Source organism: Bos indicus, chromosome 21 (assembly GCF_029378745.1).
Source record: "Bos indicus isolate NIAB-ARS_2022 breed Sahiwal x Tharparkar chromosome 21, NIAB-ARS_B.indTharparkar_mat_pri_1.0, whole genome shotgun sequence".
In the NCBI taxonomy this organism is placed as follows: Eukaryota; Metazoa; Chordata; class Mammalia; order Artiodactyla; family Bovidae; genus Bos; species Bos indicus.
Genome location: NC_091780.1, coordinates 35939284 through 35959225, shown reverse-complemented (window position 1 = coordinate 35959225; position 19942 = coordinate 35939284). Strand labels below are relative to the sequence as shown.

At 38.0% G+C, this 19942-nt stretch overlaps 1 long non-coding RNA gene across 3 annotated transcripts in view; it reads left to right on the top strand.

Annotated features, from left to right (window-relative positions):
• The window catches only part of LOC139178222 (uncharacterized), a 381844-nt gene that overhangs the window by 324393 nt on the left and 37509 nt on the right, over positions 1–19942 (top strand). The window contains exon 4 of one of the 3 annotated variants that reach the window (XR_011562646.1): positions 11223–11371. The exons of the other annotated variants lie outside the window; for them this stretch is intronic. This is a non-coding gene — a long non-coding RNA (uncharacterized lncRNA). Of the gene's footprint in view, positions 1–11222; positions 11372–19942 lie in introns of those variants that run through there. 3 annotated transcript variants of the gene reach the window in all.

The window sequence follows — 19942 nt, the reverse complement described above, 5'->3', positions numbered from 1 at the left end:
AACCATTGAGTCAGTGATGCCATCCAACCGTCTCATCCTCTATCGTCCCCTTCTCTTGCCTTCAATCTTTGCCAGCATCAAGGTCTTTTCCAATGAGTCAGCTTTTTGCATCAGGTGGCAAAGTATTGGAGCTTCACTATCAGTCCTTCCAATGAATATTCAGGACTGATTTCCTTTAGGATTAACTGGTTGGATCTCCTTGCAAGTCCAAGGGACTCTCAAGAGTCTTCTCCAACACCACAGTTCAAAAGCATCAATTCTTCAGTACTCAGCCTTTATGGTCCAATCCTCACATCCATACATGACTACTGGGAAAACCATAGCTTTGACTATAAGGACCTTAGTCGGCAAAGTCTCTGCTTTTTAATATGCTGTCTAGGCTGGTCACAGCTTTCTTTCCAAGAAGCAAGTGTCTTTTAATTTCATGGCTGCAGTCACCATCTGCAGTGATTTTGGAGCCCCCAAAATAAAGTCTGTCACTGTTTCCATTGTTTTCCCATCTATTTGCCATGAAGTGATGGGACTAGATGCCGTGATCTTAGTTTTCTGAATGTTGAGTTTTAAGCCAGGTTTTTAACTCTCCTCTTTCACTTTCATCAAGAGGCTCTTCAGTTCCTCTTTGCTTTCTGCCATAGAGGTGGTGTCATCTGCATATCTGAGGTTATTGATATTTGTCCAGCAATCTTGATTCCAGCTTGTGCTTCATCCAGCCTGGCATTTTGCATGATATACTCTGCATATAAGTTAAATAAGCAGGGTGACAATATACAGCCTTGACATACTTCTTTCCCAATTTGGAACCAGCTTACTGTTCCATGTCCAGTTCTAACTGTTGCTTCTTGACGTGCATTCAGGTTTCGCAGGAGGCAGGTCAGGTGGTCTCGTATTCCCATCTCTTTAAGAATTTTCAACAGTTTGTTTTGATCCACACAGTCAAAGGCTTTAGCATAGTCAATGAAGCAGAAATATATGTTTTTCTGTAATTTCTTTGTTTTTTCTGTGATCCACTGGATGCTGGCAATTTGATCTCTGGTTCCTCTGCCTTTTCTAAATCCAGCTTGTACCTCTGGAAGTTCTTGGTTCACATACTATTGAATCCTAGCTTGAAGAATTTTGAACATTACCTTGCTAGCATGTGAAATGAGTGAAATTGTGTGGTAGTTTGAACATTCTTTAGCATTGTCCTCCTTTGGGATTGGAATGAAAACTGACCTTTTCCAGTCCTGTGGTCACTGCTGCTGCTGCTAAGTCGCTTCAGTCGTGTCCAACTCTGTGCAGCCCCAGAGACGGCAGCCCACCAGGCTCCTCTGTCCCTGGGATTCTCCAGGCAAGAACACTGGAGAGGGTTGCCATTTCCTTCTCCAATGCACAAAAGTGAAAAGTGAAAGTGAAGTTGCTCAGTCATGCCTGACTCTTAGCGACGCCATGGACCGCCGCCTACCAGGCTCCTCTGTCCATGGGATTTTCCAGGCAAGAGTACTGGAGTGGGGTGCCATTGCCTTCTCCGGTGGTCACTGCTGAGTTTTCCAAATTTGCTAGTATATTGAGCACAGCACTTTAACAGTTTAAAATACTCTGTTCTATCCATTTCTTAGGAATTTGAAACATTTAAATGAAGATAGAAGTTTAACTCTACTTTTTAACCTTTAAAATATATACTATTTCAATGCTATATTTAGCTCAGGGAAAATTTTCTTCTATAATTATTTAATTATTCCATTCCTTCCATCTGTGACCCCATTTATTCGTGGGACACATATTGTTGACATAGTAATTGTATCTCTTTTGAGGGTATCTTATTTTCCCCGTAAGGTTTATAATTCTTTGTCTTTTCCTTTTGTGTTTCATCACTTGATTTTTCAGGCCATTAATTCAAGTTTCAACAGTGATTTTCCCCAGCTAAACTTCTCTGAAAATATTTTTTAATTGTTTTTAAAAACTTTCCAAGAAGAACAGGGTATCTTATCAAAGGGTTAGCACAGGGACACATAACACTGTGGTATTTAAAATATATAGCAACATATACACACTAATATATATAACACAGATAACTAATAGGGACCTACTGTGTAAGGACAGGGAACTCTACTCAATACTCTGTAATGGCCTATATGAGAAAATAATCTAGAATAAGAGTGGAGATATTTATATGTATAACTGATTCTTTTTTTGTACATCTGAAACTAACTTAACATTGTAGATCAACTATACTCTAATAAAAATTTTAAAAATATATACATACATACATATATATAGCAAACAGCATTAACAAGTGTTTTCAGCTTATTCTAAGGGTTCAAGGTCAGAGTTCCATTCCTTGAGTAACTGGAAACTAGGCAAATTACTAAGTAATGAGCTTGTACAAGGGACATGTGATAAGACATCCGTAATCAAAAGTAATGATGGTATATTGAAAATTTGGCAGACAGGTTGTCATTATTATAGGGGTCAAAGTTTGAAATTAGGCAGGCAGAAAGCTAAACTTGTTGTTCTATCTAAAGGATGCTCCATAAATGAGTATCCCATATGAAGAGTGAGATGACAAGCACCTAGAGACCTAGGTGTGGCAGGAGTCTGAGAATTAAACTGACCCTGCTTGCTCCTAGTGGAGAAGGCGATGGCACCCCACTCCAGTACTCTTGCCTGGAAAATCCCATGGATGGAGGAGCCTGGTAGGCTGCAGTCCATGGGGTCACTAGGAATCAGACAGGACTGAGAGACTTCACTTTCACTTTTCACTTTCATGCATTGGAGAAGGAAATGGCAACCCACTCCAGTATTCTTGCCTGGAGAATCCCAGGGACAGGGGAGCCTGGTGAGCTGCCGTCTATGGGGTCGCACAGAGATGGACATGACTAAAGCAATTTAGCAGTAGCAGCAGCAGCTTGCTCCTAGAATGAAATTGTTTTTTAAAACACACAAGCTAATGGATTTAGGGTTTGGAGGGCAGGTCAGCCAAGATGGCTCCTTATTTAAGTGGATCAGGCCCATTGATTGTTTGCAAGTGAAGGGATGGAATATCATCTATACTCATAGTGGAGATAATGCTATTTACATGAAGTACCAAAGCAGTCAGAATGTACATCTCCAGGGATGCCTGGGATGATGCAGTGGGTCAAGGTCAGACAGGGAGAGCAAAATGAGCATGGGAGTCAAAGTATAGTTCACAGAACTTACAATGCTGCAGCCGCTTTTCAATGTGAGGAGAGGAAACAAACCACTCTGTGGTAGGGACAGAGGATCAATCTGTCTAGAGCAAGAGAGAAATGGCCTGCAAAGGAAAAGGTTGGTTGGAGAAGCATTTGACAAATGTCATCAGTATTAACAGAAAGACCAAGGAGAATGAGGGTAGAGAAGAAAAATTGTTCTCAGTTTTTTAGAGGAATTCTGAAGTCATGAATACCAAAGCTAGCCAGCATGTTTCTGCTGAGAGAATCACCAAGAGAAAACAGGTCCATGTACTGTTGGAGTGAAGATGAATTTTTTTCATCCAACTGACAACAAATATATGCTTCATGTGTTGTGATCTGTAGCTGTTTCTGGGGCTTTGGTCACTTATGAATGTTATTTCATCATACACATGGTCTGTGGGGGTGGGAATCCTATATAAATGATTGGGATTACTGCAATATGCACCTCACAGCTGTCTGCAGTTTGTAAATAATTGAACAGGATTTTCTTGCAAGCCTCCCAGGTGAGTTAGATATAGGACATATTAAAATAAAGTTAGATCAATGTAGTTCTGTCTGGGCTTGTTATCATGTAAAGGCCATCTTATAATGAAGAACACTCAAGGATGACATCTGAAACAATGGTTCCTTAGGTTGATGAGTTCAGTAATGAATCGCTCCGTGATTTCCTTCCAAGACTGATTAAAACAGCACTTGAGTTCCTGAAAACACTGAAGTGCTTGTAAATGAAGCAAACAGATGTCTGGTGAAAAACAAGGCAAGGCATGCTCATACAGGGGTCAGTGTCTTTATGGTAAAACCAAATCCCCTCGGCAAACTCAAATGAAAGTATTTCTTTCATATTGAATAATTCTGATTTTGTGAGAGGGACTTCTCTCCAAGTGGGTTGATTATAACTTCGATGTAATGTAATGGACCAATCTTCAAAATCTATTTATTTATCTTCATGAATAGAGTCTGTCTAATCATGCGTTCACTCAAGATTTACTGAATAAGCACCTACTGTGCAAAAGTTTTAGTCTCAGTGGGTAAAAGAAAGTTGCATTAGATCTAGCACTGACAGGGTGGAGCACACAGGAAGATAATTACTATCCATTACTCACCAGACTATGATGTATAGTGTATAGTCCATAAGTATAAAGTATTGTAAAAGTTCCATTTTGCTTTTAAGCTGAAGAGAGATTGGAATAGTCTACTTTGAGGATGGGGTATATGAATGAGACAAAAATATGCCAAGATCTATTTAGGTAAGAATAGATATTAATAGTGTAGAGAGAAAACCCAGGGATCAAGGAAAGGAGAAATGAATAACAGTAGAATTATAAACTTGAAGGGACCACAAGGGGACATTTGATTTTGAAGACATGTAAAATATTCTGATCCAAAATCATTTGTATTAACTTTCATAATATTTGAAAGTGATAATTATGACATACTGCTTTATTTGTATACACCTGTATGTCTCCGTGGGCCCTTGAGGACAGGATTCACATATACATTTACATTCCTACACAAAGTGCTTCGTATGTGATTGGCCAAAATACTTGTCGGCTCAAAATAAATATACGGAAGAGTATGGTCTTAGAAATGGTGGATGTGACCACTTCCTCACATTACTTTTTGTTCCTTTTTCACATTATAATAATAGGATTTGACTTCTCCCTCTCTTCATTCTCCTTAGTTTCTTTTATCCATTTTATTACAGTCCTTAAAATGCACATCTCATTACTTTCTTCAATTTTCATGTGACATGACATCATTTCCTTCATGCCCCTCATTAGATTATTTAACGCGCTCATCTCATTACACCTTTCCCATCTTGCATCTCATTATACCCCTTAAACATGCACATCTCATTACACAGTCCTTACATATCCCATTACACCATTCTGTTTTTGTATTTCATTGTCATTTCATTTCTGCATCTTATTACATTAAAACCTAGTTCCCATTATATCTTACATATTTGGAAAATTTATATACTCTCCCTTCCTTCTTTTATACATCTAATTATACGGCCTCTCCTTTATGTGACCAGCTCATTACACTTTTCCTTTCACCCATCTCATTTCAGCCCTGAAGGATGCCCATCTTACGGGACACTTCCTGAGACAGCTCATTAAACCATCTCACATATTCACTTCATTGCAGATTTTTAACATATACGTCTTATTACATAGAACACTTCATGAATCTCATTAAAATCTTGGAAGGTACATATCACACTATCCTCTTCTCTCTTATGCATTCTGTCACTGCATCACAACTACACATCTCAGTAAAATCTTCATTCTTTTTAATATGTCTCTTTATTATGAACTTTCTATTTGCTAATTCATTACTCCATTACATTTTTATGTCAATATATAATGAGAATGACCACATATCTTTAAAAAAGGGGGATATTTCTTAAATAGTATTTCATTTGTCTTTAAATTATTACACTGATGCTTCTCAAACTGGTGTCCTGGGGATGTTAATAGACCTTCAGTAAAGATAAGTTTAAATAACTTTGGTTACTATTAAGTTTACGTAAGTTAAGAAAGTAAGTTTATTTAGTTAATTTTTATTATTTTAGGATTCCTTTAAGCTTTTTATATGCTATTGAGAACTACCAATATTCAGAAAACAGGTCTGGACTGTAGCACCTCTCAAATGTATCAGCCATGCATTTTAGCCACAGAACATATATTAACTGCTCCCAAAACTTGTGTCCCATAGAGCACAATTTAAGAAAGCCAGTGTAATATTTTAATATGCACATCTATACGTAATTTTTTATTTACCACTATTTATTTTACTTGCAATCTTGCATAGCTTTCTGAAACTAGTAAGATTTGCATAAGTGATGTACTGAGTAATATCTCATCATAGTGGTTCTTAAACTCTGGTGAGTAGCAGAGTCATCTGAAGAATTTGATGAAAATACAAAGACCTTGACTGCATCCTATTTCAGCAAGTCTGGGCTTTGTATACTTTATTATCTTTCCAGATGATTCTGATATGCATCAAAGTTGAGGAACTAATGCCTTATTGAGTGTTTACTGTATCACATTCTATGTGAGAACACATAATCATATAAAAGGACATGACCCCCAAATCATGAACTTGGAACAATGCAAAGATCATGGCTGTTTTCTTTCTCCTTGCTGTTGTTCATTTGCTAAGTTGTATCTGACTCTTTGCCACCCCATGGATTGCAGCGTGCCAGGCTTCCCCGTCCTTCTCTAGCTCCCAGAGTTTGCTCAAACTCATGTCCATTGAGTCAGTGAGGCCATCCAACCATCTCATTCTTTGTTACCCGCTTCTCTTCCTGCCACTAGATAAAGACACGCAGGTACTTTTCCCCAGTGAGCTTGCCTGCTTATCCAACATCTAGCAGAACTCCAAAGCTATTTGCTTAGTGGCTGGAGCACAAGCTTTGGCATCAAACAGACCTGGGTCTGAATCTCTTTTCAACCAATATCTGATGATTTCAGTAAAGGACGCACTATGTCTCTGGGCATCAATTTCCTCAACTGTAAAACTGGGCAATGATATTTTCTTAAATCATTGTTAGGAATAAATTAGCTTAGTACAAAGAAAAGTCTTGTCACAATCCCTTGCACGGAGTGGCTCCTTAAATAATAATCACTATTGGTAACTTTGACCCCCATATGCCACATTAAATTGACTGCCTTTTGAAATGACTGCATGTGTGCATGCTAAGTCATTTCAGTCATGTCTGACTCTTTGCAACCCCATGGACTGTAGCCTGCCAGGCTCATCTGTCCATGGGATTCTCCAAGCAAGAATACTGGAGTGGGTTGCCATGCCCTCCTCCAGGGGATCTTTCCAACCCAGGGATCAAACCCACGTCTCTTATGTCTCCTGCATTGGCAGGCAGATTCTTTACCACTAGAGCTACCTGGGAAGCCCTTTGAAATAACTACTGTGTATCAACTGATCCTCAGTTAACAGAAGTGAAGGATTAAATGAAGGTACATAATTTCCCTATGTGATTATCAAGAGAAATTTACCTAAACACCCCAAGTCTGCCTGCATACCAGGAACTTTACAGACCTTAGCATATGTAGTAAATTAACATCCTATTATAGTACAGAAATCCAGAAGTTCCACACTCATACAAATGGTACGGCAGTGATCTAGAGCAGTGATCCCAACCTTTCTGCCACCAGGGACTGGTTTTGTGGAAGACAATTTTTCCATGGACCAGGGTTGGGGGGAATGCTTTTAGAATGATGCAAGCATGTTTCACTTATTGTGAACTTTATTTACATTATTATTATATCAGCTCCACCTCAGATCAGCAGGCATTAGACCTGGAGGTTGAGGATCCCTGATAGAGGAGAGAAAACCTCAGTGCCTATCTCTAAGGTTGAGTGATCTTTAGAGAAGTTGTTTCACTTGACAGTCTTGATTTCTTATCACTTGTGCAAATGATGCTAATAATCCTTGTGACTATCTCAGAAAACACTGTCATCATCACACAATATCATCCATGTGAAAATATACAAAATATTTAATACAAACCTAAGAGGAGAATTTGTCATTATTCCTCAACATTTTCCAGAAGCGTTAGCTCCCATGAGAACCTCAGTTAATTACAAGGGTGTTTGCAGTGTGGTCTCTAGCTAGCAAATCTGCTCTTTTAACTATTAAAACTGATTCTCTGAGGGGCTCAGGCACTGACATAGAGATTCATGAGATTTTAGAAGAGGACAAGACAAGGATACTTTTTGTAAAAGCAACTCCTTCAGCTCCTTCGTACTCCCAAAAAGATGCAGGAAAGCTGATAAAGAACATTAGAGGAGTGGTTCTTAAGCTTGTCTACACACTGAAATCAACTGAGAAGCTTTAAGGACTACTGATGCCTGAGTCACACCAATAGATTCTAAAGTGATTGATTTGTGGTGAGATCTGGGCATCTGAAACTTTATAAGGCCTTCAGCTGATTCTATTGTACAGTGAAGCTGAAGAATCTCTGCCCTTTCAATTCAGAGGTCCCACTGACTCTCCAATCATTTGAAACAGGGAGTCAGCTGAAATTGACTTCTACGGATTCCCAGTATAGCGATCTCTTTTGGAACCAGTCTTTTTTCTAATAACTAGATCTGTTTTAAAAATACTGACACTACCCCTATTCTTTCTCAGAAGTATGTGCTAAGTCACTTCAGTTGTGTCCAACTCTTTGTGACCCCATGGTCTCTAGTCTGCCAGGCTCATCTGTCCATGGGATTCTCCAGGCAAGAATACTGCAGTGGGTTGCCATGCCCTCCTCTAGGGGATCTTCCTGACCCATGAATCGAACCAACACCTCTCATGTCTCCTTCATTGGCAGGCAGATTCTTTACTACTGAGCTACCTGGTGAGCCCATCTCAGAAGTATCTGGCCCTATAATTAGGGAATTTCATGATTGGAGTGAGGAACAACTTCCTTTCACTGGCCCCTTGGTTTTCTACCCACAACCTAGCACCCTGCTGGCATCTAAAGCACATTGAATGCATCGTGACTGAGTAAACTCTGGCCATAAATATTGTCAAAATCAGACTGTTAATTAGACATACTCATCAGAATTAGTATACTCTAGTTCTACAAGAATCAGAAGCAAAGTAAAACTATGGCTTAGTTTCCTTTCAAGAGAAATGTTGTGAGATGTCTGTTTTGAAAGGCATCTCCATTCTTAGTTAAAAGCATGGCTTTGGGTTAATTCTAAAGGTGAAGATGTATTTTCCCTTAGTGTAGGATTATATTACATTCAATTAGAAAAGACATTGGCAGGCTCTAGGATCTATTGGTTTTAGAGAGCTATCTTTAACTTTCTTCATTTTATATTTCTGTATGTGATAGAAATGGTACTGGCTTTACATAATATATTGTTCCTCACAAATTACCAAGGCTAGTTCTCCCATACTACAATCTTACCAAAATATCACAAAAATAACTTATAAGTAAATATCCCAGATTAAACACAAGCACATAAAATTCCAATTCAAAATATTCAATAGTCTAATACTAGGTGAAAGCAAAAATAAGATTTTTGTAAGAAATGAAAGGAAAATAAAAATACTTGATAAGGAATAAAAAAATCAATAGTATATATCAAATTTATGGTCTAAATAAGACAAATGAAATGTCTTACAAAAACATTTGATAAAATTTAGTATAATTAATGATATTTTAAAGAATTAAAAAATGAGGGAAAACAGGAAAAAAAACCCGACAGCACTCATTTTGGAGAAGTGCTAGTAACATTTTAATTAAAAGCAAGAACAAGGTAAATATGTTCAGTAGCTGATCTTTATTTAACTTAGTTTTGGAAATTTGGGCTGATGTAATGAGATGAAACAAAACCAGTAACTATAGATATCAGAAAGTAGGTGTGAAAATTTAAAGCGATATAATTTTCTGTGTTGAAAACCTAAAGAGATAAAGCTTTGTATCTCATGATTGGATTGCTACAATATAAATATACATAAACATGCTCTCTTTCTGCCAGCACTATCCAATCCAAATAGATAATAGAAAAAAATCAATTTTCATGATAGTTTAAAATATAAAGTGTTGGAAGTAATTTCAACAGTAAATATGCAACACCTTTGCATCTGGTAGTTATAAGTTTCTATCTTATCTATTTCTCTCATAATATATGAACTTGCTGTTCTTCTCATGGGATTAACAAAAACAAAAGAAATAACAAAAGGCTGCTGCTGCTGCTGCAGCTAAGTCGCTTCAGTTGTGTCCGACCCTGTGCAACCCCATAGACGGCAGCCCACCAGGCTCCCCCGTCCCTGGGATTCTCCAGGCAAGAACACTGGAGTGGGTTGCCATTTCCTTCTCCAATGCATGAAAGTGAAAAGTGAAAGTGAAGTCGCTCAGTCGTGTCTGATTCTTAGCGACCCCATGGACTGCAGCCTGCCAGGCTCCTCCGTCCATGGGATTTTCCAGGCAAAAGAGTACTGGAGTGGGGTGCCATTGCCTTCTCTGAATAACAAAAGGACCTGGCACTTAAGGAACTATATTAATCTGATCCAAAACATAAAGATTACGGCATTAAAAACAAAGCAAAGATGGGTCCCAGCTTGTGATGACTTCACAGATACGTGTTTCACTTTGAACCATTCCGAGGTGCTCCTCTCCAGCCACTGGTGCTACCGAACAGCCTATGATCCAGCACCCATAACACAAAGTGCAGCCATATAAGACTGGATCCTTCCAATGGGGTGGTAACATTTGAACCTACAATCCCCGATCCCAGTGACTCCATGAGTTTGTTTAAATCCTGTGTAGTGAATGGGGCCAATGCATAAATGCTTCTGTTCTTACCTCTTTTGAGGCTCCTAGAAAGACTGTATTTCCCAGCCCACGTGAAGTTCGGTGAGGGCATGTGATCCCCTTTGGCTCATGAAATATGAACAAAAATAAGAAAGATATAAGAGCGACACACTGTGTATCACCTCACCACAGAAATAATGGAAGTGCATGTTGACGGCGGGGCCTGGGGGATTGCTGTCTATAGGGTCGCACAGAGTCGGACGTGACTGAAGCGACTTAGCAGCAGCAGCATGTTGACAAAGAGCTTCCCCTAGCCTGAGCCCCTGAGTAACTGCAGTGGCCAAAGCCCCAGCCAAGCTACAGTGAGAAAGAAAAAGGTATGTGTTGTGTTACTAAAGAAATAGGTTCTGATTGTGTGATGCCACTGAGATTTTGGAATTGTTTGTACCACAACTTTATGTTACCGTAGTACAGAGAAAGTTCATTTTAGTGTTTTTACAGAACTCAAAATAGCCATTGACTGCCAATTCATTATGATGCATGACGTAAGATTGCTACCAAATTGCTATTGTGTGAGGAAAAGTTGGTGAAGTCAGCTATTAGTTTCATTTTAAGTAGCATGGAAAAATTCAACTCTGGACATTACATTGTCACATTGTCATCAAAATCAATGGAATGTGAAATGTTGAGATTAAAATATTACTCAGTGCTCTAATGGTTGTAGAATAATAGAGCTTTTCCTCATTCTTTTGCAGAGATATTGCCTCTACATTTCTCTGGACTGAGAGCCAGCTCACTCTTTAAAAGGTGTTGTCACTCTGTCTCCTAGGAGCCACTGGATAAGTTGCTTGTCCGACATGATAGAGAAGAGGGAAGGAGGCACTGGGGGAAGGAGGAGAAGACAGACAGGGAGAGACAGAGGTACAAGGGAAATGTGTGTATACTATATAACCTGTTGAATTTTTCCAGAAAGAAAAAAATAATGATTTAAATTTAATAAAGAGAAAGTGGAAAAATAGAGGCAAAATAAGAGGTCAAAGACAGAATGGGGCAGGATAAAAACAGCAGTATGAAAGGAAAAAGATTAAGAAAGAAACTGTTGAATGCCTGCATGATTTTCTAAGTGCCTCAAAGATTTTTTTCCAATTAGATGAACACAACTGATATAATGCTATTCATAAATAACCAGATCATCTTCTACAGCACAAATTGCATTTTCAGCTGACTAGTTTATAATAAATAAAAATTCACTAGAGTGCATGCTTCTTGAGATTGGGTCATTTAGAAACTTCCATTCCATTAAAAGTAAGTTCTACTTCCTTGACAAAGACCACTGGCTGAAACATCAATTGCCTGTCCTAATGGATGACACCTGTAAGTAAAATAAACATATTTTTAATGGAATAGATGGTCAAAATGACCTTATCTCAAGATAGCATGCACTTTGGTGAATATTTATTGCTGAATTAAAGAGATCTTAATATGAAAGGACCGTAGTTTCTCTTCATTACCTTTCTTTGCTATATAAAGGCAGAAAATTTTTAAATGCTCAAATTACCTTCACAGTTTACCAATCATTGAGTAAAAGTTTAACAAATCTAATAAATGCCATGAATAATTTGGGGGTAAACCAGCTGGCTTATTTCAAATTAATAACTTATAATGTTATATATCAATTATAAACATTAATATGATAACACTACTGAAATTAACTGTATATTCTTCCAACCAAAAGTTCTTATTAAATTTATAAAATATACTGTTATTTGTTACTCTGCAACATTTAGTTGGTTTGCAGTGTATTTTCAAACAGGTAACAACTCCAGGTCTACTGATGAAATATGCAACTGAAATGTGAAGCTCTATTTTTTTTTAATTAAAATATTTGGTGATATACTGTATTTTCAGTTCTTAACTGGTGGAAAGATATCTGTACTTATATTGGATATAAGTATAAAGTTTCAATTGATGAGAGACGAAAAGTTGACATAAGATATGGCAGCTCATGTAGAAATAATAGGGGCCAGCTCTCCTGCTGTGGCCCCGCACACTGCTCTAGCTGGTCCCGGGATGGAAGCACCATGGGGCCCACACAAGGAGAGCCCGACTGTCCTGGTAACTTATAAGATTAAAATTAAATTTGGTAGAGGATGGTTCTGAGAAAACACATTCGTTTTATTTGAGGTATGTCATTTTGAAGACTGAGACCATGGAATTTTATCCTTAAGCACAAAGGAAATCTTTGTGATAGTCTGTATTTTGTATAGCAAAAATATGAATTCTGAAGCTGAATTATCTATGGGGCCTGTTCAGAGAAATAGATGTTTGTGGAAGCATTTATACCCAGTCAGCTTGAAGAGTCTTAAATGGACCCTACCACTGAGAAATCAAGATGGCAGTACACTAGAGGGAATTGAGAAAAATGGATTAATACAAGACTGCTGTGATAATATACAACCAAGAAGGGTGCCTTTAGCATGGATTTCATAAAATGAATGAAGATACAGGTTTCTTACACACCACAAATGGACAGTGAGACTTTTTGCATCATGAAGAATATTTTTGACACTTAGAGAAGAAAGATGGCACATTAACAGATGATAGTTTGAGTATGACCTTGTAGAGAATGTTAACTTTAATGAAATTTCTAACACTTAAAACAAAAGAAATTATACCAAATCCCACAAGGGGAAAAAAATGCCAGAGATATTCTGAGAATTGTTTTTGATGTGTTGAAGTAGATTTACAAAACCTAATATTTTCAAATTGTGAAGGATCTTTTGAAATCATGTAATTACTGTTTTTAAAATTTTTGAAGATGAATAAATTAAGTCCCCCCAAATTCAAAAGACTTGGTAAGACTCCTAACCCTGGATATTTGTACAATTAGAGGCAGAGCCTTGATTCTTTGCAGAGAAAGATACAAGCATTCCTTTCAAAGTTCTGTGCTGTGCTGCAGGAATCATAACCACTGGAGTCAATATTCCTGCTTCATGTTCCACATTACATAAAAAGCATTTGGGTCTGACCTGTGTGCAGATTACCTATCGCTACTTTAAAAAAAAAAAAATCACAACTTAATGTCCAAAATAACAATAATTATTTATTGGCTTTAAGAAATTTGGGAGTAGCTAAGCTGAAAGGTTGGAGAAGGCAATGGTACCCCACTCCAGTACTCTTGCCTGGAAAATCCCATGGACAGAGGAGCCTGGTAGGCTGCAGTCCATGGGGTCCCTGAGGGTTGAACACGACTGAGCAACTTCACTTTTACTTTTCACTTTCATGCATTGGAGAAGGAAATGGCAACCCACTCCCGTGTTCTTGCCTGGAGAATCCCAGGGACGGGGGAGCCTTGTGGGCTGTCATCTATGGGGTCACACAGAGTTGGACACGACTGAAGTGACTTAGCAGCAAGCTGAAAGTTTTGGGTTAGGGTATGTAAGGACATTCAGTCAGATGTTGGCTTGAGCTGCAATCAAATGAAAGTTTGAGCTGGATAATCTCCATTTCAGATCTACTTTGCTCACAGGACTAGCAGATTGGGTGAAGCCAGCTACTCTGTGGATAGGCTCTGAGCAGAGTGAGAGATGTAAGATTATCAAGGATGAAACTTCAACTCCTGTTATATCCTAGCCTCAGAAAACATACTGACTCTCCCACCATATTCTATTGGCCATATATTAATAGAACTAGTTCTAATCAAATGTGAGAGGAGACCACACAAAAGAATGAAGACCTAGAGGCAAGGTTTATGAGAACAAACTTGGAGGCTGCCTACCACAGTCTGCCTCATGGTCTCAAACAATTCGTGTCACTCGCACACGCAAACATACTGACCCACTCCCGACGTCTACAAAAGTCTTATTCCGTTACAGCAAGCTTTCTTGTTCTTATTATATAAATAAGATCTAGATAAAAATGAGGCTCCATGACTATGGTTCCTTTACTCCCTGAAGAGAGTCTTCCTCAATCTCAACATCTATGAACTAAAGACACAAGATATCTGCACACGTGCACGCACATGCACACACATACCCCGTACAGTGGAGAGACACACGATGACTGCTGTAGAACCATTCAAAAAGGAGGAAACAGGAAATACAGAGAAGTCACTGGTTCTTCACAATTTTGAAATCTAGCCAGGCAGGTCTTGGCAGTTTCTGCGTTAGGGGTGGGCCTGGGAATGATACAGCTGTGCCCTCTGTGTGTTTTTTTACCCTCTGAGTATTATTTTTTTCCTGAGAAATGGCCAGTATTTGTAAACGAATATTTTTCTCAGTCTGCTTCCCACCTATAGCAGTTCAGAGGCTCAAAGGCCTCTCTTCATTTTGTATTCTCTATCCCTTTAACTTCAAGGTGACAATGTTTGTGTGCTTGCTAAGTTGCTTCAGTCATGTCTGACTCTTTGTGACTGGGTGAACTATAGGCCGCTATTCCTCTGTCCATGGGATTTTCCAGGCAAAAATACTGGAGTGGGTTGCCAGGCCCGCCTCCAGGGGATCTTCCCAACCCAGGGATCAGACCCATATCTCATTGTTTATCATGATATAATTCTCTTAAAAAAACCTATGGGCTTCCTATAAAGCTATTGACTGCAGTTGACTAGACAAAATCCCACAATCAGTCCTTCTCTACCTTGAGATTCTTAAAAAGTTCCTGAAGGCCAACATATTTAATATTCATGGCAGCCCTATTGTTTAATGAGAGGATCCATGAAGCACAGCTCTAAGATTCTTAAAGGATTTTTTTTTCTGAGGCACCACTCAAAATCTTCCTGAGCTTTTAATAGTTTTTCAGTCACACACTCGGTGTTCTCTTCAGATCAGGAGTTATCAAAGTGTGATCCGAGGACACCTGGAGTCCTCAAGACACTTACAGAGAGTCCACGAGGTCAAAATTCTTTTCAAAATAACACTAAGACATGATTTGTCTTTTCCTGTCTTATACCATGCAGTAGAATTTTCCTGAGGCTAGACCTATTATATCTGCCAGGCGTCTTCTATCAAGTATTAAAAAAAAATGCAAACATGTAAAACAATGACATTATATTTTTCCTTTGTTTTCAAAAATATTTTTATAAAAATATATCATTTTGTTACCATGTATGTGTCTTGTTTAAAATTCCTCAATTTTAATTTCTAAATCAGTATATATATAACACACATACAAAAAGTATTTGGGGTCATTGTAACAGTATAAAGGGCCCTAAGAGAAAAGTCTTTGAGAAATACCACTTTAGATTGTGTTTTGCTTACAAAAGTGTGTATGTTTGACGTATTGGTTACATTAGCTATTATTATAAAAATGAAAGTGAAAGTGAAATCACTCAGTCCTGTTAGACTCTGTGCGACCCCATGGACTGCAGCCTACCAGGCTCCTCCATTCATGAGATTCTCCAGGCAAGAATACTGGAGTGGGTTGACATTCCCTTCTCCAGGGAAGAATACTGGAGTGGGTTGCCATTCCCTTCTCCAGGGAATCTTCCCGACCCAGGGATTGAACCCAGGTCTCCCGCGTTGGAGGCAGACGCTTTAACCTCTGAGCCACCAGGGAAGCCGTTATTATAAAAGTGCTCTGAAAAATAGTATGTGTGCGTGCTAAGTTGCTTCAGTCGTGTCCCACTCTGTGCGACCCCATGGACTGCAGCCCTCCATGTTCCTTTGTCCCTGGGATTCTCCAATTAAGGATTCTGAGAATAATATAAGCAATAGCAATAAAAAAATAATCCAAAACAAAATAACATATCACCTATACTACAAAGAATAACAGAACAGACTACTTGGCCAAGAGATGAACAGTAGTACTAGGAGATTGTTTTAATAATTCCCTAGCATTCAGAATTGTATTTTTTTTTTTCCTATAGAAATAGCATGTGGACCACAAAGACCCAATGATGAATCTTTTCATATGGGATCCAACCCACAGTAGGCAATGAATATCTGATTTTCTCTTCTTTGGGCTGAGGAAGTGAGGTACAAGCAAGATCTCATTCTTACAACAAATATGGATAGATCCATGTGCACAACCCTAAACCCAACCAACAAATCAGATTGAAAGGAAAGAGTAGGTGCAGGACACACACAGTCATTATGTTTACACCATAGGAAACATTTTCCTAGTAGCTGGAGCCATATCTTACTATCTGAATCAGAATAATTCACTCCTTTGTCATCTCTAACCTAGACAAAAGACAACAAACAAAATTAACCAGACTGTTGTATTAACATGATATCATATGCCATCCTAAAGTTATTTCCAAAGAAAGCTTTTTTGTTAAAGTTCAAGTTTAAAATGGGATATTAAATGAAGTTGATTCTTGAGTAAGATTTCAACACTGTTAGGTGAAACAGAGTACCTTAAGCTTTCAGATCATTTTGTGCATTCAAGAAATGTCTGTCACTTCACTTTAGTTCCATGCTCAATCATTTAGAACAAAACACAACACAACAAAACAAAAATCCCAATCCATTCTGCCAGCTCAACAAAAGGCTTTGTGTGGGTGTGTGTTAGAAAGTAATTATGAGGTTTTTATTTCACTAATTATTCTTCAGCCTTTGAAATGTCAGTGTAGGTCAAAGTAGCAGCCAATGTTTTGAACCAGATCTGAATTCAAATAAGGAGGCCACTGCAGGAATAACAAGAAAAAGAATCAACAGAAAAGTAATTTGATGTTATGAGTGACAGAAAATGAGACTCAAGGTCACAGGAATTTAAAGTTTCTATCCAGAGAACTTCGAAAACTCCAAAGTGTCATGCAAAATTTATTTTTTCGATATGACATGATTGACTATGCCTCTATATCCACACTTGATGTTGTAAAGCAGTATAAAGACTTAATTAATGAGATTTTAAAATATTTAAAAAGTTACAAAATCACATAGGACTCTTTTTCCAAGTAGCCATTTTGGGAGATTATAAACTAATACTGAATATTATATAACTGCTCCAAACATTTTCCTTGACTCTCCTTGAGAAATTATTTTTCTGAGCTGATTTCACAAATTAGAAGACTAATTCCATTATAACAAAATTTCATTTTTACAAATACTATATTTTCTAACTTCAACAGAAAGGAAGTACATCCTCTGAGAAGAGAACATGAGTAAACCTGGCAAATTCTCTTATAATAACTAATATGCATGCATATGCTGATTTTTTATTCAAAAATTATCTCAACAACGTTAGTAGACTTAGGTGTATCACTGACTTCCCTGTCCCCAAGCCATCAGGATCAGCTAAATTTACACAATAAAAGCAAAGCAGATTGGAGTAAAGTGATTCCATTCATTTCAGTCATGCTCATGACTGATACCTGGTGTCATGACCAAATTGATCATACAATGGTCTCCATCAATCTTTGCAACAGTAGAATTGAGCAGATTAGTTGTGCTGTGGCCTGTTCATTTCACCTTCTCTAGATACAGCTCAATCGAGAGGAGTAAGTTAATTGAGGATAGTGGGATCTCTCTGACTTTATGACAATCACTTCACCTCTCTTTTTTGTTCCCAAATTTTGAGTCTGGTAGGTCTAATATGTCCTTGCCTCTTGCTTCTTCATGCCTGGACCTCAGACCTGAACGCTTGGCATCATCCCAGGCCCCTTCCCAGACTTAATATCTGAGTCTCAACATTGGTTTAACAAGACCTCCTCCCACTCTCATGATTTCTTTGCACTTTAAATTTAAGAAGCACTGATCTGGCCATAGCTACTTTGGGGGTTGATGGAGCTCTCCTTTTTAAGCAAGTACATTATTTATAAGAAGATCTGACAAAGTTTCTATGACTAGAGACCAGGAAAGGCACTCAAGAAGAATACACCAAGAGACCAAATCAAATAAGGATTTCAGAAAAATTTCTCTATAACTGATCCAAAGTATCACCTTCATTAAAATCTGAACTATTTCTAGAACACTGTTTGCAGTTTACTTTGGCTTTCCCAGTTCCTAACACTTAGCCCACTACTGTCCAACAGAAATAAAATGTGAACCATAAGAGTGAGCCATAGATGTAACTTTAATTTTCTATTAGCCACATTAAGCAGATAAAAATAAACAGGTAAAATTAATAATACTTGTAATTTAACCCAATATGTCCAAAATTATTGGGGCTACCAACCAAAATGTTAATATTTAATCAAAATATTAATGATATAGTTTATATTTTTGTACTAAGTCTTCAACATCTGGTGTGTATTTTACCCTTACAGCACCTCACAACTAGAACTGGACACATTTCAAGTTCTCTGGATATACATGTAGCCATGGTTACTATATTGGGCAGCACAGTTCTAGCCCAAAGAGCAGAATTGTAGCTAAGCCCATTCTCCCTAAATCCTGTGTGTTCCACTTTGGGGCCCATACTTTTAACTACTTGTGTTCTGATGTATCATTTAGAGGCTTCTATTACGTTTTAATTGTATGTGTGTGTGTGTGTGTTTGTGATTTTTTTCTTCTCCAATTTGAAGCATATCCAAGTACTGTACCTATGACTTAACTGAAATAATAACTTTCTGGTGAGTTCTGCCCCTTTCCAATTTACTAGATTAAGTTGTAGCCTGGGTTAATAGATTCTTCCTCTTAACATATTCTTCTTGCCTATTCCTAGACAATTTAGAATGAAGAAAACTCAACTTTCCAGGTACCCCATTGTGACTGAATAACATGGAGGCTGTACTTCCTCTAGTTTTCAATTTCTTTATCTGTAACAAGGGAAAATAACAGTGTCTCCATTGCAAGTTGTGAGGATTAATTAAGGTCATGCATGTACTATACAGTCCATAACCTGAACTATAGGTTCAGTAAATGCTATTCATCATTAATTGTAGTCTCCCTTTAACCTCGATAACTGAGGGGCTAAAAATGATTATGTGACCCAGGATGGGGGCTAGGCATGGAGTAGATTATAAGAATGATGAACACTCATATCAAGCCCTTTGAACTCTAAAACCAGTATCTTACGTTTTAGGTTTTTGTTTTAGCCACTTTGGGTTCTCTTTTTTTTTTTTTTTTTTTTTGGTACTAAGTTCTGTATTAGTCGAGATAAAGTAGGTTATTCTGTGGCAAATAAATGAATAAACAAAATTGAAATCTCAGAGGTGTAATACAAAGTTTTAATTCTTATTCAAGTCATAGTCTGATGTGTCTCAGGTGGCCCTCTGTGGGGATGGCCCTCCAAATAGAGACTCAGGGATCTAGTCCCTTTCCAGGTTGCTGCTGTACTGTCATCTTAACACCCAGCCTCCAAGATTTCCAAAACAGAGTGATACAAGGCACAGGTAAGGAGCCAAGTGTATAAACAAGTCTGGAAATGGCACACATTATTACTGTTGATATTCCATTGACCAAAATATAATCAGAAAACAACCACATAGTCCCAAGTCTACCTCGATGCCCAGAGTGGGCACTAGGAAATAATTTGGAATACACATAACACTGTTTCTAGCACAGGTTGATATTTTGTGCATTTGGAGTACAGA